The 23,806-nt window shown below is 47.6% G+C and overlaps 1 long non-coding RNA gene across 1 annotated transcript; it reads left to right on the top strand.

Moving 5' to 3' along the window:
• The first annotated feature begins 1,501 nt into the window (after window positions 1-1,501).
• LOC140625472 (uncharacterized) lies at window positions 1,502-11,765 on the top strand. The gene is made up of 3 exons (XR_012024806.1): window positions 1,502-1,683; window positions 8,520-8,656; window positions 11,692-11,765. It is a non-coding gene; the product is annotated as an uncharacterized lncRNA (long non-coding RNA).
• Window positions 11,766-23,806: the final 12,041 nt, after the last annotated feature.

Genomic DNA, 23,806 nt, shown 5'->3' with positions numbered 1-23,806 from the left:
ATTCCAGCTGGTCTGTCTTTAAATCTCAGGCAGAATTCGAAGATTTTCAGGATGATTTGAAGGTTATCTAGGTAATTTGGAGGGGACAGGTGACTTGGGGACCCTACTTTTCCGCCATCTTGCCCCTCCTCCTGTATGTTGCCTTTTATCTTTGGTTGTTTCCTTCACTTTGCAGAAGCTTTTCAATTTAATGAAGTCCCAATAGGATTTTTGCTTTTGTTTCCCTCACCTCAGAGGCATACCTAGAAAGAAGATCCAATGGCCAATGTCAAAGTCATTGCTGCCTATCTTTTCTTCTTTATATGTTTTTTGGTCTCACATTTAGGTCTTTCATCCATTTTGAATTTATTTTTTATATATATTGTGTAAGAAAGTGGTCCAGTTTCATTCTTCTGCATGTGGCTGCCTGGTTTTCCCAACACCATTTGTTCTTATCCTGCAGTCAGGGTTAGGGTTTGTTGAAGAGACTGTCTTTGTGCCATTGGATATTCCTTCTTGCCTTTTTGTCCATTATGGGTCATAGATACATGTTTGTATCTTGTTTCGGCTTTCCATTCTGTTCTATTGATCTAAGCATCTCCTGTTGGGAGATTCTTGATTGCTGATTCAATTTCTTTGCTGGTTAACTGTCTGTTCAAATTTCTTATTTCTTCATTTTTAATTTTTGCTATGTTATATATTTCCAAGAATTGATCTATTTCTTCCAGGATCTAGGTTGCTGGCATATAATTTTTCATCATATTCTCTTATAATCTTTTGTATTTCTCTAGTGTTGGTTTTTATTTCTCTTTTCTCATTTCTGATTTTATTTGGGTCCTTTCTCATCTTTTTATTCTTTTTCTTTTTTAAATATTTTATTTATGTATTCATGCGAGACACAGAGATGCAGAGGTATAGGCACAGGGAACATGAGGCTCCATGCGGGGAGCCTGATGTGGGACTTGATTCCCCAGGACCCTGGGATCATGACCTGAGCCAAAGCACGTGCTCAACCACTGAGGCACCCAGGTGCCTTGCTGATTCAATTCCTTTGCTAGTTATGGGTATGTTCACATTTTCTATTTCTTCCTATTTCAGTTTTGCTCATTTGCACATTTCTAGGGATTTGTCCATTTCTTCCAGGTCTCCCAGTTTGTTAACGTATATTCTTTCATAGTATTCCCTTATAATTGTCTTATTTTTCTGGTGTTGATTGTGATCACTCTTCTTTCATTTGTGATTGTATTTATTTAGGTCTTTTCTCTTTTCTCGTTGATAAGGCTGGCTAGGGCTTGATCCATTTTATTAATTATTTTGAAGAACCGGTTCTTAGTTTCATTATTCCATTCTATTGTTTTTTTTATTTCTGTATTGTTTATTTCTGCTCTCATCTTAATTTTTTCCCTTCCTCTGTAGGCTTTAGGCTTTGTTTGCTATGCCTTTTCCAGCTCCTTTAGGTGTAGGGTTAGGTTGTGTATTAGAGACTTCTTGTTTCCTTTTTTTAAAAACATTTTATTTAATTTTTATTTATTTATGATAGTCAGAGAGAGAGAGGCAGAGACTTAGGCAGAGGGAGAAGGAGGCTAAATGCACCAAGAGCCCGATGTCGGATTCATTCCCGGGTCTCCAGGATCGCGCCCTGTGCCAAAGGCAGGAGCCAAACCGCTGCGCCATCCAGGGATCCCAGACTTCTTGTTTCCTGAGGTAAGCCTGTATTGCTATGTACTTCCTTCTTTGGACTGCCTTTGCTACTTCCCAGATTTTTGGAGAAACATGTTTTCATTTTCATTTGTTTTAAATTTCCTCGTTAACCTCCTGGTTGCTCCATTCATTCTCTAGTAGGATGTTCATAATCTCCACGTATTTTTGGTCTGTCCAAATTTTTTCTTACTGTCGACTTCGAGTTTCATAGCATCGTGGTCAAAAATATACAGGGTGTGATATCAACTTTCTTGAACCTGTTGTACCTGTTGAGGGCTGATTTGTGGCCTATGATATGATCTGTTCTGGAGAATGTCCCATGTGCACTGGAAAGGAATGTGTATTCTGCTTTAGGAAGAAATGTTCAGACTATATCTGTTGGATCCCTGTGGTCCAGTGTGTCAAGGCTATTGTTCCCCTGTTGATTTCCTGCATAGACTCTCGGTCCATTGCCATAAGTGGGTGGGTGTTAAAATCCCCTGTCATTGTATTATTATCAGTGTGTTCCTGTATGTTTGTTGGTAATTGTTTTCCATATTTAGGTACTCCCATGTTGGCAGCATAAATATTTAGTTGTTTGATCCTGATAGAGAGTCTTTTTAACTCTGAAATAATGCCCTTTTTCATCACTTCTTACAGTATTTGTTCTTTCTTTTTTGAGATTGAATATTTAATTTATTTATTCATGAGAGATACACAGAGAAGCAGAGGCAGGAACATAGGCAGAGGGAGAGAAAGGCTCCCCAAAGGGATGCCGATGTGGGACTCGATCCTGGGATCCCAGGAACACACCCTGAGGCGAAGGCAGATGCTCAACCACTGAGCCACCAGGTGTCCCCCAGGTTTTGGTTTCAAATCTAGTTTTTCTAATATAATCATTGGTTCTCCAGCTTTCTTTTCATAACCATTAGCGTGATAGATGATTTTCCATCCCCTGACTTTCAATCTGCTGGTGTCTCTAGGTCTAAGGTGAGCATCTAGTAGGCAGTATACCTATGGACCTTGTTTTTTTGATAACGATTTTATTTTTGAGAGCATGAGAGAGAGAGAGTGAGAGAGGCAGAAAATTAGGCCAAGAGAGAAGCAGGCTTCCCACCAGGAGCCCAATATGGGACTCGATCCCAGACTCTAGGATCGCATCTTGATTCAAAGGCAGAGGCTCAAACCCTGAGCCACCCAGGCATCCCGGATCCTGTTTTTTAAGGCACTCTAATACCCTATATCTTTTGATTGGAGCATTTAGTATCAGCATTCAGAGTGCTTATTCAAAATATGAACTTTGTGCCTTTGTGTTACTGGTAGAGTTGGTGTTTCTGGTGACGTTCTCTGGTCCTTTCTAGTCTTTTTTGATTTGGTCTCTTTTTTCCCCCACTAGAATGGTCCCTCTGAAAATTCCTTACTGGACTATTTAGTGGTCATGAACTCCTTTATACCTGTCTGGGAAAATCTTTCTCTCTCATTCTATCCTGAATGACACCGTTGCTGAAGCAAGAATTCATACAAATTGGACTCCAATAAAAAGAAATATAAAAACATAAAATAAATTTTTTGCTATTATGATTGTGGAAAATGGCAGTTAGTAGGAAAAGCAGAAGCTGAAATAGAAGAGGAATGATTTCACCATCCATGGCCTTCACAGGGACCTGGTGTCCTTTCCTAGGAGGGCCCCCCCCCGTAGGATGCTTCCTGCCCCTCTGCGCTCCTTTTTGGAACACAGCAGGCACATCTCCGTGCCTCCAGCACCTCTGCAGTCATGGTTTATAGCATCTTCCAGGTATCCTATTGGGGACCACGGCGTCGTGTATGTAACCATCCAGCTGCTGTTTGACAACATTGGGGGGATTCTGACTTTTGTTGGTTGTGGGGTGTGTGTGTGTCTATCACATGAAGCTATCACATGCAGCTATCAGATCTTCCGGCTGGGTCACCCAAATGCCGAAATGGTTGGTACAACATCATTTCTGGTGTTGATTCTGGGTGGCTAGCTGGGCTCTCCTGGCTGACCCAGGGCTCGCTCCTGAGGTGAATTTCAGCCAGAGGGTTAGCTGAGGTGGAAGGTCTGGCTCGGCCACAATCCCATGTCCGGCAGTGGGTCTCCCCGAGCGCCGCCTGCTTCTCTTCTCCCCGATGCCTCTCCAGCAGGGAGCCGGAACTCGGGTCCACCCTGGGGGGATCTCCAGAGGTGCCAGGTGCCCATTACGGGGAGCCATGGGGCAGCCTGTGTGTGGGAGTAGGGATGGTGATGGGGCTGGTGTTCCTCGGTCCTCTGTGCTGCCTGGCCTTCAGGACAAGCCCCATGCTCACCCAGCCCCTAGTCACTAGGGTGAGGAGGGTGCCCTCTACACACTGGTGTGAGAGATCCAGCACCACAAGGTGTGCACACTGAGTCCACCTGGTGAGGGTGGCCCAGGTGCATGATCTTCAAGTGTGGGGCCCAGGAAATTTATCAAAAATCCCCTACCCCTGGACAAGCAGAGCAGGACTGATTCAATTTTGTGCTACAACCGCCACCTCCCCTATGACCCCCACATGACCTGCTTATGTCTTAAGGCGTTGCCCCAACCCAGTCAAGCCGCTGGGCACACCATAATCGTAAATCGACTCATAACAATGTAACCCTGCTTTGTGCCCGCCAAAACTGCACGCCGATTCTGACCAAAGAAATAGGCCAGGTCAAGTGGATCCTATAGGGTAAGGTGTAATTCAATCGGCCACCTGCATGTAGACCGACACGACTGTGCAACTTTCTGTGTATCCCATGGGCCAATGTCCCCTACAAAGCTGCTACGCCTCTTAGTCTCAGGGTCCAAATCCCTGCTCCGCTCTGTCGGGTGCACTAGGACACAAGCTCCAGATTGTAAGGAACCCTTGGGAGTTTGCATCGGTGTTGGCTCCTCAGTGGTTTCTCTGATTCACAATCTTGGGCACAACTCAAAGGCCTACTGTCCTAACATCACTTCTAGGACCATGCTGACTGCCCGGCAGGCCCTCTCTGCCCCAGGCACACAAGCACAGGGATGCGGAGAGGGGAGGAAGTGCCCCGTACTGGCCAGCCATGGCCTCCTGGAAAGAGGGAGCACAGACCTCTGGGTCGCTTTGCATAGACCCTGGTGACCTGAGGCTTCCTGGTGTCACTCTGTCCCAGGCCCTCCTGGCCCGTGGGGCACAGCCTGAGTCCCAGTAAAGTCTGTTGGGTCCTGACCCCGGCATCTGGCCACCCGTGGAAGGCACGTGGGGACGTCAGCTGGGTGTTCCTGGTGGCGCCCCTGCAGGGGCTGGTGGGGCCTAGGTGGTACCCCCTCCTCCTCTCTGGGGGTCTCTCCATGCCCCGTGAACAGTGTTCTGGGAGACACAGAAGCGGGCTGGCTGTGCATTTTCACACCACAAGACTTTATTGAATTTCTACAGTAAACGGGCTCAGAGCCGAGGGTGCACGCCTTCCCCTGGGGATGGAGACCTTTCTGTCCTTTAGGGAAGGGCAAGAATGACATGGGTTGGGGACGGATACCGGAGTCCCCCACCTGGAAGCATGTGTGGACTCTGGGTGGGGGCGTGTGTCCTGAGGTTTCAGTCTGAGAAATGGTTCTGAGGACAGCAGAGCTGACCTGGACCTGCAGCTCATGGCCTCCTTGCGTCCCTTCCCATCCTATCTAGCTCCTTCCCCCTTCCCCGGAGCTCCTAAGAGAGCAATTGCTAATGACCTCAGCCTGGCAGCGTGTGTGGGGGACAGGCCCAGGATTTGGGATCAGGAAGACCTGGGGCACGGGCGTCCCAGCTGTGCAGCAGGATTCGATGCTGCAGACTCTTATTCCCTAAGGCTATCTTGACAACAGACTTCGTACATAAAAAAGCTGTCCTTTCTCTTTATAAGATGAAGAGCGATTCAAAGTGTTTTTTCTCTGCCCTTCTGATTGCTCAGATTCCAATCTGAGACGTATTTCCTGTTAATAAGGATAATTTACTACTATCCGTAGTACTATGGTTAAAATATTCTGACACAGGTAATTCAGAGGGATGAGGGTTTCTCATCTCTTTATTCACAGCTCAGTCACTCCTCAGGAATTGAATCTTTATGGATTTGAAAGAACTGAGATATATTATTACCAGTGGTCCTATTATTATGTGAAGGATTCTTCCCTGAGATTCTTCCCCTGTTTCAACTGACACTGAAACACTTTGAACTCTTTGGAAGACAAATGTCAAGGAAATAAATGTTATGCATTGCTAATTTTAAATGCCCTTGCAATATGGTGTCTATTATAATAGAAGTATTTTTTATCTGATTTTTGCCTTTTATTATCCGTTCCTGCTTTTCAGGTTGAGGAGACATTATACGTGTTCATAAGTGTTTTTCTTTCCTTCTGATATAAAATTATTACTTTGTTCCCATCGAAGGAAGTCTTTAAGAATAAGGCAAAAGTTAATTTAACTATTCTTAAAATGTCTTCACACTTGGAGCCTGATTCATTTAAGTCAATTTTCAAAATAAATCTTATTTATTAGGAAAAAAAAGAAAGATTTATAGGGAAATTGAGAAGATAGTACAGAGCATTCACATGCACTGGCACTCTATTTATCCAATTATTGATATCTTATATCAGTATGGTACAAATATTAGCTAATGAATCAATATTAAAATATTCGCATTAACCAAGGACCATACTTTATTCAGATTTCCTTAGTTTTTGCTAAGTTACCATCCCTCATATCACATTCCATTTGTCCTCCTGTTTTCTTAGGCTCCTCTGGATTGTGACAGTCTTTCAGCCTTTCCTTGTTGTAGCACTGGAATACTTTGAGAAGTAGAGTATTTTGAAAATTTCCTTCAGTTGAGACATGTCTGTCGTTTATCTCATGATTGAACTGTTTTTGTGGATTATATACAGAGATATACTGCCATTTTCATTATATCATATAAAGGATAGATACTATCAACATGATTTATCAGTCTTGGTATTGATCTGATCATCTTGCTGAGGTAGTGTTTGTCATCTTTCTCCATAGTTAAGTGATTCTTCCTCTTCTTCTTCTTCTTCTTCTTCTTATTATTATTATTATTATATTATCATTATTATTTTAAGTTTTTCATAATATATTTTGTAGAAGGAACTTACTATGTGTATTCCACACGTAAGAATGGGAAGCTATGCTCATCAACTTTAGGGTGGAATGTCTGCACAAATTGTTTGAAATTCTTCTACATGGGAGATTTCTCTTCTTGTGGCTTTGTTTTTTTTAGTTTCTTTTTCAAAGATGTTATTTATTTATTTCAGAGAGAGAGGAGAGAAAAACCATGAGTGAGAGGGGCAGAGGGAGAGGGAGAAGCAGGTTCCCTGCTGAAAACGGAGCCTTCCTTGGGACCTGGATCATGATCTGACTTAAGGCAGAAGCTTAACTGACTGAGCCACCAAGGTGCCACTATTTCTTTCTTTCCCTCTTTCTTTTTTTTTAAATAGTATATTCACTTTTTATTGGTGTTCAATTTGACAACATACAGAATAACACTCAGTGCTCATCGCGTCAAGTGCCCCCCTCAGTGCCCGTCACCCATTCATACAGATCCCTGACCTCCTCCCCTTCCATCACCCCTAGTTATTTTCCTAGAGTTAGGAGTCTTTATGTTCTGTCTCCCTTTCTGATATTTCCCACACATTTCTTCTCCCTTCCCCTATATTCCCTTTCACTATTATTTATATTTCCCAAGTGAATGAGAACATACAATGTTTGTCCTTCTCTGATTGACTTACTTCACTCAGCATAATACCTTCCAGTTACATCCACATTGAAGCAATGGTGGGTATTTGTCGTTTCTATTGGATGAGTAAGGCCCAGCTTTTCTCTCCCTTCATCTTCTGAGTCTCCTATGATATGAATGTTATTGTTTTAATAAGTGGCTGAGTTCCCTAAATCTGTCTCTGTGGTCCATAACTTTCTTTGTTTTTAAGGCTTCCACTTGGGACTTCATCTCAGTTATACCATTTTTAACATTCGCCTGACTAAATTTTAGTTCTTTTATTTCTACAGTAAGGGATTCTCTAGTTTTCTTATGTTCTCTTTTTCCAGCCCAGCTGCTATCTTTATAATCATTGTTTTAAACTGTATTTAGACATCATATATATGTTTTGATGGACTTCCTGGCTGTGAATACTACCTCATGTTATTTTATGGAGGTGAATTTCTCGATCTCATTATATTTTCCAGAAAAGAAAGTAGGAAGAAAAAGAAAAACCAAGAAAAACAATAACAACTGCCCTCCTCCAAAAAAACCACTAGATTATTTTGGCCTCCTTGTAAAAAGATTCTAAATCCCAAAATAACAAACACAGTTAATGTTCCATGAAAGTAAAAATAAGAAATATATAAGGTACATACATAAAAAATAAAATAAGGCAATTAATAAAATAGAATCAAAGAAAATAAATGAAAATAAAGCACAAAATACAAAGGAAGCTAGACCCTACTTTCCAGGCAGCGCTGAAGCTCTGCAGCCTCTTGGGTCTGACAACCTGGTGGCAGCGAATGGTCTGTGTGGGGTCTGGGGATGGCCCATGGTGCTGATTGTCAGGTGCACATCTGCCTGGGAGATGCACCTGCGGGGTCAGGGGTGGGGTGGTCTTCAGCGCCTCTAGCCTCCAGCAGGTGGTGCAGTGGTGCTCCCTGAGATTGGCGCTGTTTGGCGTGATTTGGGAGGGGACACTGGGTCCTCTGGTTCTGGGGCTAAGCATCCCACCCCCCAGTCTGCAAGCCCTCCACAGAAGAGCCCCCAAGCGCATCTCTCAGAACCCTGCTTTCACTTTGCCCGCGTCTGAAATGCTTTTGGTTTTGTTTTCTTATCTCAGACTGTTGTGCCCAAGATTGCAAATCCGAAAAACCATGGAGAAGCCCACACCGAAGCAAACACACGAGGGTTTATTTACAAGCTCGAGCTTGTGTCCAAGTATAGCTGACAGTGCGGAGCAGGGACTTCGACCCCGAGGTGAGTTTTTGCGTAGGTTTAAGGGCTTGTCTCGGGGACCTCCAGAAGGGCTAGAGCAATTCCTCAAGTTCTGTGTACATTTTGATATGGGACATTCAAGGGCATTGAGCTCTGTTCTCATTCTAATAGGGGCTTCCTGCCCTTGGCCTGGGCTCAGTTTTGATTCTATTGTGGGGCTTTCTAGGACATTAAGCTGTAAACAGAAAAGGTTCCACACCTGGAAGTGGGACGTCACACTGTCCCTATATGCTGAATACGCGGTACTGGAAACAGGAAACCCAGGAGCCTCCACCAAAACCTGTTAGAACTAAGGAGTGAGTTCAGTAAAGTCACGGGACACAAACTGACCCTACAGAGCAGAGTAGCCTTGCTCTGTCCCGACAATGAGCACTCAGGAAGGAAAGGAAGGACGTGACTCCCTTCTCAGAAGCATCAAGGAGAATAAATAATGAGACTGAAACATAGGAGCACAAGACTTGTTCACTGAGCCATACAAGGCTCTGTTCTGGGAGGCCGTCCTGGGTTCGAGGGGTGGGAGCCTCATCTTGTGAAAATGTCCACAGTTCCTGAAGCCACCCTCAGTTTCAAAGTCATTCCTATCAAAATCATGGTGGCATATCTTAGAAATAGGAAAAAAAAAACCATAACATCAATCTGCCCCCACAAATGACCCCGGGCAGCAAATCAGTACTGGAGGAGCAGGAGAGAGTGGGACGTACCACTTTCCTATTTCAAACGATGTCACAGACACAAAGTATAAAGCAGTGTGGTTCTCAGGCCCCTAGCTGGCTCCATTGGTTAAGCATCTGACTCCTGACCTCACCTCCGGTACTGATCTCAGGGGTCGTGAGTTCTAGCCCTGGGCTGGGCCATGGACGGTGCGTGGAGCCTACTTAGGCAAACCAGTCCCATTGGGGGTGGTTCCGGCATAAGCTGAAGGAGCAAAACAGAGAGTCCAGAAGGAAATGTGCTCTGATACAACGGATTTTTTTAACTTAATTTAATTTAAACCCAATTATTTAACGGATAGTGTATTATACTTTCAGAGGAAGAATCAGGGATTCACCAGTTGGAGATAACAGCAGTGCTCGTGACATCATGTGACCTCCTTCATGGAGGTCCCCTGTTAACCTCCCCGCCTCCAACGACCATCAGTTTGTTTCCTATCATTAAGAGTCTGTATTTCGGGGATCCCTGGGTGGCGCAGCGGTTTGGCGCCTGCCTTTGGCCAAGGGCGCGATCCTGGAGACCTGGGATCGAATTCCACATCGGGCTCCCGGTGCATGGAGCCTGCTTCTCCCTCTGCCTATGTCTCTGCCTCTCTCTCTTTCTCTCTCTGTGAATATCATAAATAAATAAAAATTAAAAAAAGAATCTGTATTTCCTGCAACTGTTTTCATCTTATTTCTTTTTCCTTCCCTTCACAGTTGTTATATGCTTTGCTTTTTAATTCCACCTATGAATGACACCACACGGTCATTCTCTTTCCTGACTGACTTATTTCATTTAACATGATCCCTCTAGTTCTATCCACGTCATTGAAAATGGCAATATTTCCTTCTCTTTGATAGCTGAGTTCCATTCCTCTCTCTATGACCATCATCTATCTCCCATTCTTTTTATCCATCATCTGCCACAGGGCACCGAGGCTCCTCCCACAGTGTGGCTACTGTGGACCCGGCTGCTGTGTACATTGGGGTGCAGGTGTCCCAAGTCTCACTGCATCTGTATCTTTGGAGTGAAATCAGGCCGTTAACCTGCTGTTCTCAGGATGTTACAAATAGAGTCGCCCTGCAGAGCCTCCACACTGTTTCCAGGGTGGCTGCACCAGCCCACAATCCCGCCCACAGTGGAAGAGGGTTGAGTGGGTTTTGCGGGATGTGGTAAAACTCTGGTCCACATTTCATTTCGCGTCCTGTGGGCTCCAATTCCTTGTCCTTAAGTATTTCTGTGGAAGCCAGGTGTTGGGCTCCGTTTCAGTGAGACGTTTCCAAAGCTAACAGGCCACAGCAGGAGCCTGGAAGGAGGCAGGTGTGGCCCCTGGAGCGCCACTGCTTTCTGCACAGCCTCCTGCAGCGCCTGAGCGTCCTGCAGGGGGCACCGGAGCCCAGGCCCCACCCAGCGGGCATGAATGTGCAGTAGGCCTCCTCTGCCTGCACTAACAGGAGCCAGCCTGTGCTGGGGAGGCCTGAGGAGGACGTGGGGACACGTCCACGCTGATGAGCCTCAGCTTCAGGAAATTGTGGGCTCGCATCCATGCTGAAAGGAGACCCTGGGCCTCCTCAGGACCCACAGGGCGGCTTCAGGAAGATGTGGGCCCGCATCCACGCTGACAGGAGCCCCTGGGCCACCTCAGGACATAAGTTGAGGCTTCTGGAAGCTGCGGGCCGCGTTAATGGTGGCAGGAGCCCCGGCCTCCTCAGAACCCTCGGTAACACTTCGGGAGGACGTTGTGTCACATCGACACAACAGGATGCTGAATCCTTAGGACCCCTGGTGTTGACTTGGGGAAATATGGGATGCGTCCATGCAGACAGAAGACCCCAGGCTTGTCAGGGACTGTGGTGAGGCCTAAGAAAAATGTGGGTGGCCAATCCACACTGACAGGAGTCTCCAGCTTCCTCAGGACCCGCTGTGAAGGTTTGAGAAGATTTGGGGTCACATCTATGCTGACAGGAGCCCCCAGCATCCTCAGGTCTTATGGTGAGGCTTGAGGAAAATGTTAGTCCACCTCAACACTGACAGGACCCCCGTCCTCCTCAGGACATGCACTTTGACTTCGGGAAATATGGGGCTACGTCTATGCTGACAGGAGCCCACAGCTCCTCAGGACGTGTGGTGAGTTTTCTGGGGGACGTGTGGCCATGTCCAGGCTGACAGGAGCCCCGGGCCACCTGAGGACCTGCTGTGAGGCTTCCAGACGATGTGAGGCATTGTTCACAGTGACAGGAGACCCAGCGTCCTCAGGACCCGCTGACTATGACTCAGGAACAATTGGGGCCACGTCCGCACTCACAGGAGCCCTGCTTCCTCAGGTCCCCCTGGAGGATCCTGGAGGCGTTGTTGGGGGTCACGTCCACATCAGAAGGGACTACTCAGAACCACAGGGTAAGTGAATGGGTAGAATGAATGGTAGGGTCAGGGGAGGGGAGGCAGTTGGTGGTTAGGCTTAGGTTAGATGTTAGGTGTTTGTGATTAAGCTTATTGTTACGGAATACAGGTTAGGGTGAGGGATAAGGGTAAGAGTCAGTGGTTAGGAGTTAGGATGGGGGTTAGGGATTACGGAACAGGGTTAGGGTTAGTGACAGGATTTAGAGTTAGGTTTAGGGTTTAGGCTTTAGGGATTAGGACAGGAGGTTGGGAGGTGGGGTTAGGGTTATGGTTACAGTTAGGGTTGGGCTTAGGTTTGCATTGAGGGTTAGGGGTTAGGGTGTGAGTTACGGTTAGGGGTAAGTGTGAGGGGTTAGGGTAAAAGTTAGGGCTAGGTTTAGGGTTAGGGCGAGGATTAGGTTTAGGATAGGTGTTAGGGCTAGGGTTAGGGTTAGTGTTTAGTTAGGGATTAGGGTCAGGTCAGGGTCAGGTTACGGTTTTTTAAAAGGGTAAGAGATAGGTTTAGGGAGTGGTTTAGGAGTTAGTTTTAGGGTACAAGTTAGAGTACCATTTGGGGTATGAGATAGGATTAGTATTAGAGGGTTAGGGTTAGGGTACAGGTTAAGGTCAGGAATAGGATTTGAGTACATTAAGTTAAGGTTAGGGTTAGAGGTTAGGGTTAGATTTAAAACAGGGGTCAGGGATAAGGGTTTCGAATAGGTTTAGGAGTTAGGGTGAGGGTTGGCAGGAAGGTTCACTGAATGTGTTTTGGTCTTGGGGTTTGTGTTTGGTTGTCGATTAGTGATGGGTCTTGTTTAAGGGTTAGTTTAACATTAGGATTAAGTGTAGGGTTAGGGTTATGTCTGTGTATGGTTAGAGTTTGGGTCCTGGCATGTGCCTGCACTGGGACTCCTAGTATCTTGGGCCGTTGAGTTTTATGCACTCTATTTAGGTTTTGGGTTCAAAGATAGCCTGACTCCACCAAATTAGTGGCCTCCCAGAGACTCAAAATCCAGGCTTCTGATGGGGTCAGAATAGACATGACAGGCTTCTTCCAAGCTGACCTAAGGAGGGGATTTGTGGCTCTAAATACTCTTTATTTGGATTTTTAGTTGCCTTTCTGATTTTTTCTCTAGTGCGCACATGTTTCCTCAATACTACCAATTATTATTTTAAAGTTTTACTTGAATTCCTGTTTGTAAACACAGTATGATATAGTTTCAGGTTTACCACTTAGTGATTCAACACTTGGATACAATGCCTGGTACTGGTCACAGGTGCCCTCCACTGTCCCCATCCCCTTATTCCCCATCCCCCCACCTTCCTCTGGTATTTATTAGTTTATTCTCTGTGGTTAAGAGTGGGTATCTTGGGATCCCTGGGTGGCGCAACGGTTTGGCGCCTGCCTTTGGCCCAGGGCGCGATCCTGGAGACCCGGGATCGAATCCCACATCGGGCTCCCGGTGCATGGAGCCTGCTTCTCCCTCTGCCTGTGTCTCTGCCTCTCTCTCTCTCTCTCTCTCTGTGACTATCATAAATAAATAAAAATTAAAAAAAAAGAGTGGGTATCTTGGCTTGCTTCTCTCATCCCCCCTGAGCCCCTTTGTCAGTTTGTTTGGTTTCTTAAAATTCACCTGTGAATGCAATTATATGGTATTTGGTATCTGTCTTTCTCTGACTGAGTTCATTTAGCATAAATCCTTTCTACTCCTTCCACATCATTGTAAATGGCTTCATTTCATCCCTTCTGATGACCGAGTGATGTCGCAGTGTGTATATTTACCACATTGTCTCTGCCCGTTCATCTGTCGATGGACGTAGGGCTCTATCCACAGTTTGGCTGTTGGTGATAACGCTGCTAGAAACACTGGGCTGCGTGTCCCCCTCGAATCTACTAAAGTACTTTTGTGTCCTCAGGGTAAATAACTAGCTCTGCAAATTTGGAATCGTAGGTTAGCTCTATTTTTAAATTTTTTTAAATTTTTTTTTATGATAGTCACAGAGAGAGAGGCAGAGACACAGGCAGAGGGAGAAGCAGGCTCCATGCACCGGGAGCCCAATGTGGGATTCGATCCCAGGTCTCCAGGATCATGCCCTTGGCCAAAGACAGGCACCAAACCACTGCACCACCCAGGGATCACCTATTTTTAACTACTAGAGGACCCTCCACACTGTTTTCCACAGTGGCTACTTCTGTTCACATGCCCACCAGGAGTGTAAGGGAGCGACCCCTTCTCCATAGCCTCACTAAAACCTGATTTTTCTTGTGTTGTTAATATTAGCCATTATGACGGCTGTCAGGTGAACTATCATTGTGGTTTTGATTTGCATTTCCTTGATGATGGGTGATGCTTAGTGTCTTTCCTTGTGTCTGGTCACCATCTGGCAGTCTTTCAGAGAGAAAGTCCATTCATTTTTCTGCCCAGCTCCAGTTGCATAATTTGTTTTTAGGATCTTGAGATTTATATTTGCTTTATGTGTTTTGCATACTAACTCTTTAGTGGATGTGTTGTTTACCAATATCTCCTTTCATTTTGTATGTTGCCTTTTAGCTTTGGTTGTTTCCTTCACTTTGCGGAAGCTTTTCAATTTGATAAAGTCCCAATAGGATTTTTGCTTTTGTTTCCCTCACCTCAGAGGCATATCTAGAAAGAACATCCAATGGCCAATGGCAAAGACTTTGCTGCCTATCTTTTCTTCTTTGTATGGTTTCAGGTCTCACAGTTAGGTCTTTCATCCATTTTGAATTTATTTTTTATATATATGGAGTAAGAAAGTGGTCCAGTTTCATTCTTCTGCATGTGGCTGCCTGGTTTTCCCAACACCATTTGTTCTTATCCTGGGGTCAGGGTTAGGGTTTGTTGAAGAGACTGTCTTTGTGCCATTGGATATTCCTTCCTGCCTTGTTGTCCATTAATGGATCATAGAGTTACAGGTTTGTATCTTGTTTCGGCTTTCCATTCTGTTCTATTAATCTAAGCATCTCCTGTTGGGAGATTCTTGATTGCAGATTCAATTTCTTTGCTGGTTATCTGTCTGTTCAAGTTTCCTATTTCTTCCTTTTTCATTTTTGCTATGTTATATATTTCCAGGAATTGATCTATTTCTTCCAGGTTCTAGGTTCCTGGCATATAATTTTTCATAATGTTCTCTTATAATCATTTGTATTTCTCTAGTGTTGCTTGTTATTTCTCTTTTCTCATTTGTGATTTTATTTGGGTCCTTTCACATCTTTGTATTTGTTCTCTTTTTTAAAGATTTTATTTATGTATTCATGCGAGACACAGAGAGGCAGAGTTATAGGCAGAGGGAAAACGAGGCTCCATTCGGGGAGCCTGATGTGGGACTTGATCTCCCAGGAACCCGGGATCATGACCTGAGCCAAAGCAGATGCTCAACCACTGAGGCACACAGGTGCCTTGCTGGTTCAATTCCTTTGCTAGTTATGGGACTGTTCACACTTTCTATTTCTTCCTATTTCAGTTCTGCTCATTTGCTCATTTCTAGGGATTTGTCCATTTCTTTCAGGTCTCCCAGTTTGTTTGCGTATAATCTTTCATAGTATTCCCTTATAATTGTCTTATTTTTCTGGTGTTGATTGTGATCTCTCTTCTCTCATTGGTGATTTTATTTATTTAGGTCTTTTCTCTTTTCTCGTTGATAAGGCTGGCTAGGGCTTGATCCATTTTATTAATTATTTTAAAGAACCAGCTCTCAGTTTTGTTTTTCCATTCTACTGTTTTGTTGTTCCTATATTGTTTATTTCTGCTCTCATTTTTATTTTTTCCCTTCTTCTGTAGGCTTTAGGCTATGTTTGCTATTTCTTTTTTAGCTCCTTCAGGTGTAGGGTTACGATGTGTGTTGGAGACTTCTTGTTTCTTGAGGTAGGCCTGTATTGCTACGTACTTCCCTCTTAGGACTGCCTTTGGTACATCCCAGAGGTTTGTAGAAACATGTTTCATTTTCGTTTGTTTTATATTTCCTCTTTAATTTCCTGGTTGCTCCATTCATTCTCTAGTAGGATGATCATAAACTCAACATATATTTGGTTTGTCCAAATTTTTTCTTACTGTCGACTTCAAGTTTCATAACGTTGTGGTCCAAAAATGTACAGGGTGTGATATCAACCTTCTTGTAACTGTTGTACCTGTTGAGAGCTGTTTTCTGGGCCTTGATATTATCTGTTCTGGAGAATGTCCCATGTGCAGTTGAAAGGAATGTGTATTCTGCTTTCGGATCGAATATTCTGACTATATCTGTTGAGTTCCTGTGGTCCATTGTGTCAAGGCTATTGTTCACTTGTTGATTCTGCTAGACGATCGGTCCATTGCCATAAGTGGGTGTTGAAATCCCCTGTCAGTGTATTATTACCAGTGATTTCCTGTATGTTTGTTGTTAATTGGTTTCTATATTTATGTACTCCCATGTTGGCAGCATAAATATTTAGTTGTTTGATCTTGATAGAGTGTCTTTTTTTTTTAATTTTTATTTGTTTATGATAGTCACAGAGAGAGAGAGAGGCAGAGACACAGGCAGAGGGAGAAGCAGGCTCCATGCACCGGGAGCCCGACGTGGGATTCGATCCCGGGTCTCCAGGATCGCGCCCTGGGCCAAAGGCAGGCGCCAAACCGCTGCGCCACCCAGGGATCCCCGATAGCGTGTCTTTTTAATTATGAAATAATGTTCTTCTTCATCTCGTCTTACAGTGTATTTCTTCCTTTTTGAGATTTAAATATTTTATTTATTTTTTCATGAGAGATACACAGAGAAGCAGAGGCAGAAACATAGGCATAGCGAGAGGCATGCTCCCCTAAGGGAGTCCGATGTGGGACTCGATCCTGGGATCCCAGGATCACACCCTGAGCTGAAGGCAGATGCTCAACCACTGAGCCACCAGGTGTCCCCCAGGGTTTGGTTTCAAATCTCGTTTGTCTGATATAAGTATGGGTCCTCCAGCTTTCGTTTGATATCCATTAGCGTGGTAGATGATTTTCCCTCCCCTGACTATCAATCTGCTGGTGTGTATAGGTCTAAGGTGAGCATCTTGTAGGCAGCATACAGATGGATCTTGTTTTTTTAATAACGATTTTATTTATGAGAGAGAGAGAGAGAGGCCGAAAATTAGGGAGAGAGAGAAGCAGACTCCCCACCAGGAGCCCCATATGGGACTCGATCCCAGACTCCAGGATCACACCCTGAGTCAAAGGCAGATGCTCAACCCCTTGAGCCACCCAGGCATCCCAGATCCTGTGGTTTAAGCCACTCTGATACCCTATATCTTTTGATTGGAGCATTTAGTCTATCTGCATTCAGAGTGATTATTCAAAGATATGAACTTTGTGCTTTTGTGTTACCAGAAGAGTTGGTGTTTCTGGTGACGTACTCTGGGCCTTTCTAGAGTTGTTGCTTTTGGTCTCTTTTTCTCCCCCACTAGAAGAGTCCCTCTTAAAATTCCTTACTGGACTGGTTAAGTGGTCATGAACTCCTTTATATTTTGCCTGTCTGGGAAAATCATTATCTCTCCTCTCCTCCTGAATGACACCCTTGCTGAAGCAAGAATTCATACAAATTGGACTCCAATAAAAGAAATTTAAAAACATAAAATAAATTTTTGGTCTTATGATTGAGGAAAATGGCATCTAGGAGGTAAACCAGAAGCTGAAGGAGCGGAAGACAGATTTCACCGTCCCTAGCCTTCACAGGGACATGATGTCCTTTCCAAGGAGGGGCCTCCCCTCCGTAGGATGCTTCCTGCCCCTCTGTGCTCCTTGTTGGAACCCAGCAGGCACATCTCTGTGCCTCCAGCACCTCTGCAGTCATGGTTTATTGTGTCTTTCATGTATCCTATTGGGGAACACAGCGTCGTGTATGTAACCATCCGGCTACTGTTAGACAACATTGGGGGGATTCCGACTTCTGTTGGTTTTGGGGTGTGTGTCTATCACATGTCGCTATCACGTGCAGCTATTGGATCCTCTGGCTGGGTCACCCAAATGCCGAAATGGTTGGCACAACATCATTTCTGGTGCTGGCGCTGGGCGGCTAGCTAGGCTCTCATGGCAGACCAACGGCTCGCGCGTGCAGTGATTTTCCGCTGGAGGGTAGGCTGAGCTGGAAGGTCCGGCTTGGCCATATTCCCATGTGCGGAAGTGGGTCCTGCCATGCGCTGGCTGCTTATCTTCTCCCTGATGCCTCTCCAGCAGGGAGCTAGACCTCGGGGCCATCCTGGCGGGAGCTCCTGAGGAGCCAGCTGCCCATGGCAGGGAGCCCTGGGACTGCCTGTGTTTGGGAGTCTGGGTGGGGACGGGGCTAGTGTTCTTCGGTCCCCTGTGCTGTCTGGCTTTCAGGCTGAGCCCCATGCTCACCCAGCCCCTATTCACTAAGGCGAGGAGGGTGCCCTCCACATGCTGGTGTGAGAGATCTAGCACCACAAGGTGTGCACGCCGAGTACACCTTGTGAGGGTGGCCCACGTGCGTGAGCTGCAGTGTGGGACCCAGTAAATTTAACAAAAATCCCTTACCCCTGGAGAAGCAGAGCAGGACTGATTCCATTTTGTGCTCCACCAGCCATCTCCCCTATGACCCCACGTGACCTGCTTATGGCTTAAGGTGCTGCCCCACTCGACTGAAGCCGCTGGGCACACCCTAATCTGAAATCGGGCCATCACAATGTAACCCTGCATTGTGCCACACAAAGCTGCGCGCCAATTCTGACCAAAGTAATAGGCCAGTTCAAGTCCATACTAAAAGGTAAAGTGTAATTCAATCAGCCACCTGCGTGTGGACAAACATGACTACGCATCTTTCAGCATTCCCATGTGCCACTGGCTCCTATAAAGCTGCTACACCTCTTAGTCTCGGGGTCCAAATCCCTACTCCTCTGTGTCTGGTGCACTTGGACCCAAGCTCCAGCTTGTAAAGAAACCCTTGGGAGTTTGCATCGGTGTGGGCTCCTTGGTTGTTTCTCGGATTAGCAATCTTGGGCACAACACAAGGGCCTGTTGTCCTGACATCCCTTCCAGGGCCACGCTACCACCCCGCAGGCCCTCTGTGCCCCAGGCACACAGGCACGGGGATACGGGGAGGGGAGGAAGTGCCCCGGAACTCAGCCAGCCCTGGCCCCCTGGACAGAGAGAGCACAGACCACCCAGGTCTCTTCCACAGACACTGGTGCCCTGAGGCTCCCTGGCTGTCACTCGGTCTCAGCCCCTCCTGGCCTGCTGGGCACAGGCTGAGTCCCAGTAAAGTCTATGGTGCCTGACCCTGGCGTCTGGCAGCCCCTGGAAGGCATGTGAGGATGTCAGCTGGGTGTGACTGGCAGCGCCACTGTAGGGGCTGTTTGGGGCATGGATGTAGCCCCTCCTCCTCTCTTGGGGTCTCTCCACGCCCTCTGCTCAGAGTTCTGGGATACACATAAATGGGTTGGCTGTGCATTTTCGCACCACAACACTTTATTGACGATCTACAGCAATGGGGCTCAGAGCCGAGGGCACGTGTTTTCCCCTGGGGAGGGAGACCTTTCTGTCCTTTAGGGGAGGGCAAGAATCACATGTGGGGTGGGGAAGGGTGCTGGAGTCCCCCAACTGGGAGCATGTTTGGATTCCGGGTGGGGACGTGTCCTGAGGTTTCAGCAAGAGAGACGGTTCTGAGGGCAGCAGAGCTGAGCTGGACCTGAGCTCATGGGCTCCTGCAATGTTCCCCGCAGGGTAGCTGGACCCCGGTCTCGGGGCCCTGGGGCCCCAGAACCTGGTGGAGCCTGTCTCCTAGTGTGGGTGCGGGTGGGGCCCACCGGCCGACCCCTTCTCTCCCCAACATTGGGTGTCCCAGGATTCCTAGGGCTGCCCTAGGTCAGCGACCTGGATCTGTGGGGCACACCCAGGGCCCAAGAGGCCACATCCAGCTGTGGGAGGGCTCTCTCAGCCTAGGGCCAGAATCCAGGGCTGGCCAGGGCCATGGGGGGCTGGATACCATTAGTCTTTGTGTTGGGCCTGGGGGGGCTCAAATCACCCAAACCCCACAGAGCCCGGGGCCAGGCCAGCCCATGTCCCTCTGGGTTAGGGGCTGGTGTCCTATACAGGGTGTGCCGCCCTCCAGGAGGGACAGGGGTGGAGGCAGGGCACAGTGGGTCCTCTGCACCACTCACCTGCACCCACCCTGTCTGGGGCTCCCTGCCTTCCCTCCTTCCTGCAACCCCTGGGTACTCTATGGGAAACCCGGTCTTCTGATGGGAGCAGGGTATCCAGAGAACCCCGGTGAGGCTGAGTATGTCCCACAGGGGGCAGCTGCCCAGGGTCCTTGCTGGGGACAGATGGTGTGGGGGTAGATGTTGTGGGGGCAGGGGCATGATGGTGGTGGAGTGTGGGGGATGGTTTAGGGGGGATGGTGGGGGGAATAGTGTGGGTGGGGATTGTGTGGGGCTGTGTCGTTGTGAGGGGGATGATATAGGTGGGATGCTATTGGGGATGATGATGAAGGGGGATGGTGTGGGGGTGGGGAAAGAGGGGATGACATGGGGGGCCTGCCGACACAGGGTATCCACTTTCTCTCAGACGCACATGGATACGTCTACAGATAAAGGCGATCCCAGTCTGGGGTTTGCTGTGACACCTGCCCCTGGGGCCCCGTGTGGTCAGTGCAGGGCGCTGGCTGGACTGGGGGCATTATCTGGGGGTCATCATACTATGTATGTTTACAAATTGCAAATTGTCTCAAATTAAATGCATAGAATTTAGATATATATAAAACACCAAGTGTGGGTGTCACCCTGACCCGTCCGACCCTCATGGGAACGATGTGTGTCCTGCTCCAGCCACGGCCATGCCGCCTGGCCCGCAGCTCCGGTTACTGCCCTCCACGGGCCTCACCACAGCCCCCTGCTTCTCAAGGGGCCGTCCCTCGCCCCTGTGTGGTTCAGCTCCCATGGAAACCCCTAGAGGCCCCGACCTAGTGACCCCTCAACCCCGAAGCCCCGGGGGTTGTGGCACGGGTGTCATCCCCTGCACCCAACCATACAGTGGTGTGTTGCTGGTTGCTGTTGCTTCCCCCGGCCTCTTAAGCCCCGTGTTTCGAACCCAGAAGCCCCTGGACTTCCCCCGGCGCCTAGAAGCTCCCTGACTCAACAGCCTCTCCCCACCCTCTAGCAGTCCCAAAACTTGATTTGGCTGCCAAACATCTTGTTGATGTTCAGGTCTATCTGCGTGATGTCCCTGGAGGAGACGAGGCCTCCTCCTTCATTTCCTGTGGGAAAACCGGGGAGGAGGAGCCGGCATCAGGGACACAGACACAGGCCAGTCACCAGCTGCCATCCTGGGCAGGGAGCCCTGGGGCCACCATAGGAGTGTGTCCTGCTGAAACCTCCTTTCTTCTCCTAGGAGGCCGGGGATGGCCAGAGTGTCGACCGTGGCTGTGGGACCTCTGTGAGTGGCTGTGGTGGGCCGCTGTGGGCGGGAGGTGACTGAGGGTCAGCCTGGGTGAGAGGGGACAGGGTATCAGCCCAGGTGGGGAGGGGACTTGGGGGTGCTGTGCCCAAGATTGCAAGTGCCCAACACTTGGGGGTGTTGTGCCCAAGATTGTCCAAGCCGACACCGATGCAAACACACGAGGGTTGATTTACAAACTCGAGCTTGGGTCCAAGTATAGCCCACACAGCGGAGCAGGGACTTGGACCGCGAGGTGGGTTTTAGCTTAGTTTTAAGGGCTGGTCTCAGGGTCCTCCAGAAGGGCTGGAGCAATTCCTCAAGTTCTGTTTACATTTTGATATGAGGCCTTCAAGGGCATTGAGCTTTGTTCTCATTCTAATATGGGGTTTCTGGGACCTTAAGCTGTAAGATTTTTTTCTTTTTTTCCTGTAACTGAAGTAATGTAAATTTTAGCTCTTATACACAGGGTCCTGGGATGGCAGTACTTGTGCTAACCGTGAACTTAAAGTGGAACGGCCTCAATTTTCTCAGCCTCCCCACAGACAAGTGACTGAAGTTTAAAACTCCAAATTTTAGGGGCTGCCCTGGTGGAGACCTGTTCTCTTCCTGCCCAGGAGGGTGTCCTCGCACTCCTGGCCTTTGCTGGTCTGTCTCAGGAACTGGGCCCCATGACTGCACAGGGGTTTGCAGCTTATGGCCACACAGGGCAGACAGCTGGCCCGAGCCCTGCTGCTCTACCCGGGTTCCTGCTCCTGTGCCTGGGAACAGTTGGCGCCACCATCCTTGGGACCCCTGGGATCCTGAGCCCACCCTGTCGCTCCAGGGACTGCCCCCCACTCCTCCACCTGAACACCTTAAGGCTGGTGTGTCCCCCACTCTAGGAGACTTCTGAAAGTTCAGATTTTGTGCACTGCTGCTTATAATATTGTGCGTAGAACTGTCAGTTCGCTCTCTGCTCTTGTGGGATCCGGGGCTATGTCTCTCCAAGATCAACTGATTGATTTTTTTAAGATTTTATTTTTCTGTAATCTCTACAGCCAACATGGGGCTAGAACTTGCTACCCCAAGAACAAGAGTCCCATGTTCTTACGAACCACACTGAGCCGGTCAGGCTCTCTTTGATTGATTGATACATGTTAATTGAAGCAGGGGTCTTGCATGTGTCAGGGCAGAAACTGAGCCCACGCTTTGAGGTGTGGTGGAGTCATTTGGACCTGATCAATGTGAAAGAAACCATAGCTTCCCTGGGAGCCCAGGGAACAGGGCCCACACACGTGAAAAGTTGATAATTTCCTTTACTGTAGTAGTTATTTTACTATTTATTTAAAGTGCTATTCAATGGTAAATGTCAATCTAGGATTGGGATACAGTGAGAACGTTCTAGGATTCGGAGGTAACTAAAGCTTCCCGTCCAGGACTTAATGTTCCAGTTCGATGCAAGGATAGGCAAGGAAGCAAAGAGTTATGAAACATGGCAGTGGGGTGCCTGGCTGGCCTGGTTGGGGGATCTTGATCTCAGGGTTGTGAGTTTGAACTCCATGTTGGTATAGAGAGGACATGAAACGAAAATATTTAACAAATAATAAATGGATGAACAAATAAAGCATGACATCAAAGGTAAGTGTTTGCTTATGTCTCACCTGAGAACTATTCTTTATCGCCCCGCTTGTACTAATTAGCCCAGATGATGTCCTCCACAAGGGATCGTCCTGCCTCAGTGTAAGTGGGCGTCTTTCATTGTAAGACCTGTGGTTCCCCTCGTTCTGCAGGGGGAGAAGAGCCGTGAAACCACGACTTCGGGGGATCAGCATACACCTAGGCAATGACCATTTCTGAACCCGGTAGCCAGAGCTTGGCCTCTTTTAGGACGTGATGTCATAACGAAGCCTCTTTGGTCATTGTCTTGGATGTAGGGTGGAGGCTAACCTAGAATTAGGAAGAACAAAAGAGGAGGAAACCAGAAGCTGAAAGAGAGGAGGACAGATTTCACCATCTGTAGCCTTCACAGGGACCTGGTGTCCTTTCCTAGGAGGGGCACCCCGTCCGTAGGATGCTTCCAACCTCTCTGTGCTCCTTTTTGAAACCCAGCAGGCACATCTCCGTGCCTCCAGTACCTATGCAGTCATGGTTTATAGCGTCTTCCATGTATCCTATTGGGAACCACAGCGTAGTGTATGTAACCATCCGACTGCTGTTTGACAACATTGGGGGATTCTGACTTTTGTTGGTTTTGGGTTGTGTGTGTGTCTATCACATGCAGATATCACGTGCAGGTATCTGATCCTCTGGCTGGGTCACCCAAATGCCGAAATGGTTGGCACAACATCATTTCTGGTGCTGGCGCTGGGCAGATAGCTGGGTTCTCCTTGCTTACTCGGGGCTCGCTCCTGCAGTGACTTTCCTCTGGAGGGTCAGCTGAGCTTGAAGTTCCGACTTGGCCAAATTCCCATGTCCAGCAGGGGGTCCCGCTGAGCGCAGGCTGCTTCTCTTCTCCCCGATGCCTCTCCATCAGGGAGCCAGACCTCAGCTCTGCCTGGGGGAGATCCTGTGGAGCTGCCCATGGCGGAGAGCCCTGTTGCTGCCTGTTTGTGGGAGTCAAGTTGCGGTGAGGGCTGGGGTTCTCAGTCCCCTATGCTGCCTG

This window comes from Canis lupus, chromosome 36 (assembly GCF_048164855.1).
Source record: "Canis lupus baileyi chromosome 36, mCanLup2.hap1, whole genome shotgun sequence".
Classification (NCBI taxonomy): Eukaryota; Metazoa; Chordata; class Mammalia; order Carnivora; family Canidae; genus Canis; species Canis lupus.
Note: the sequence above shows the minus strand (reverse complement) of the source record. Positions and strands in the feature narration are given on the sequence as shown.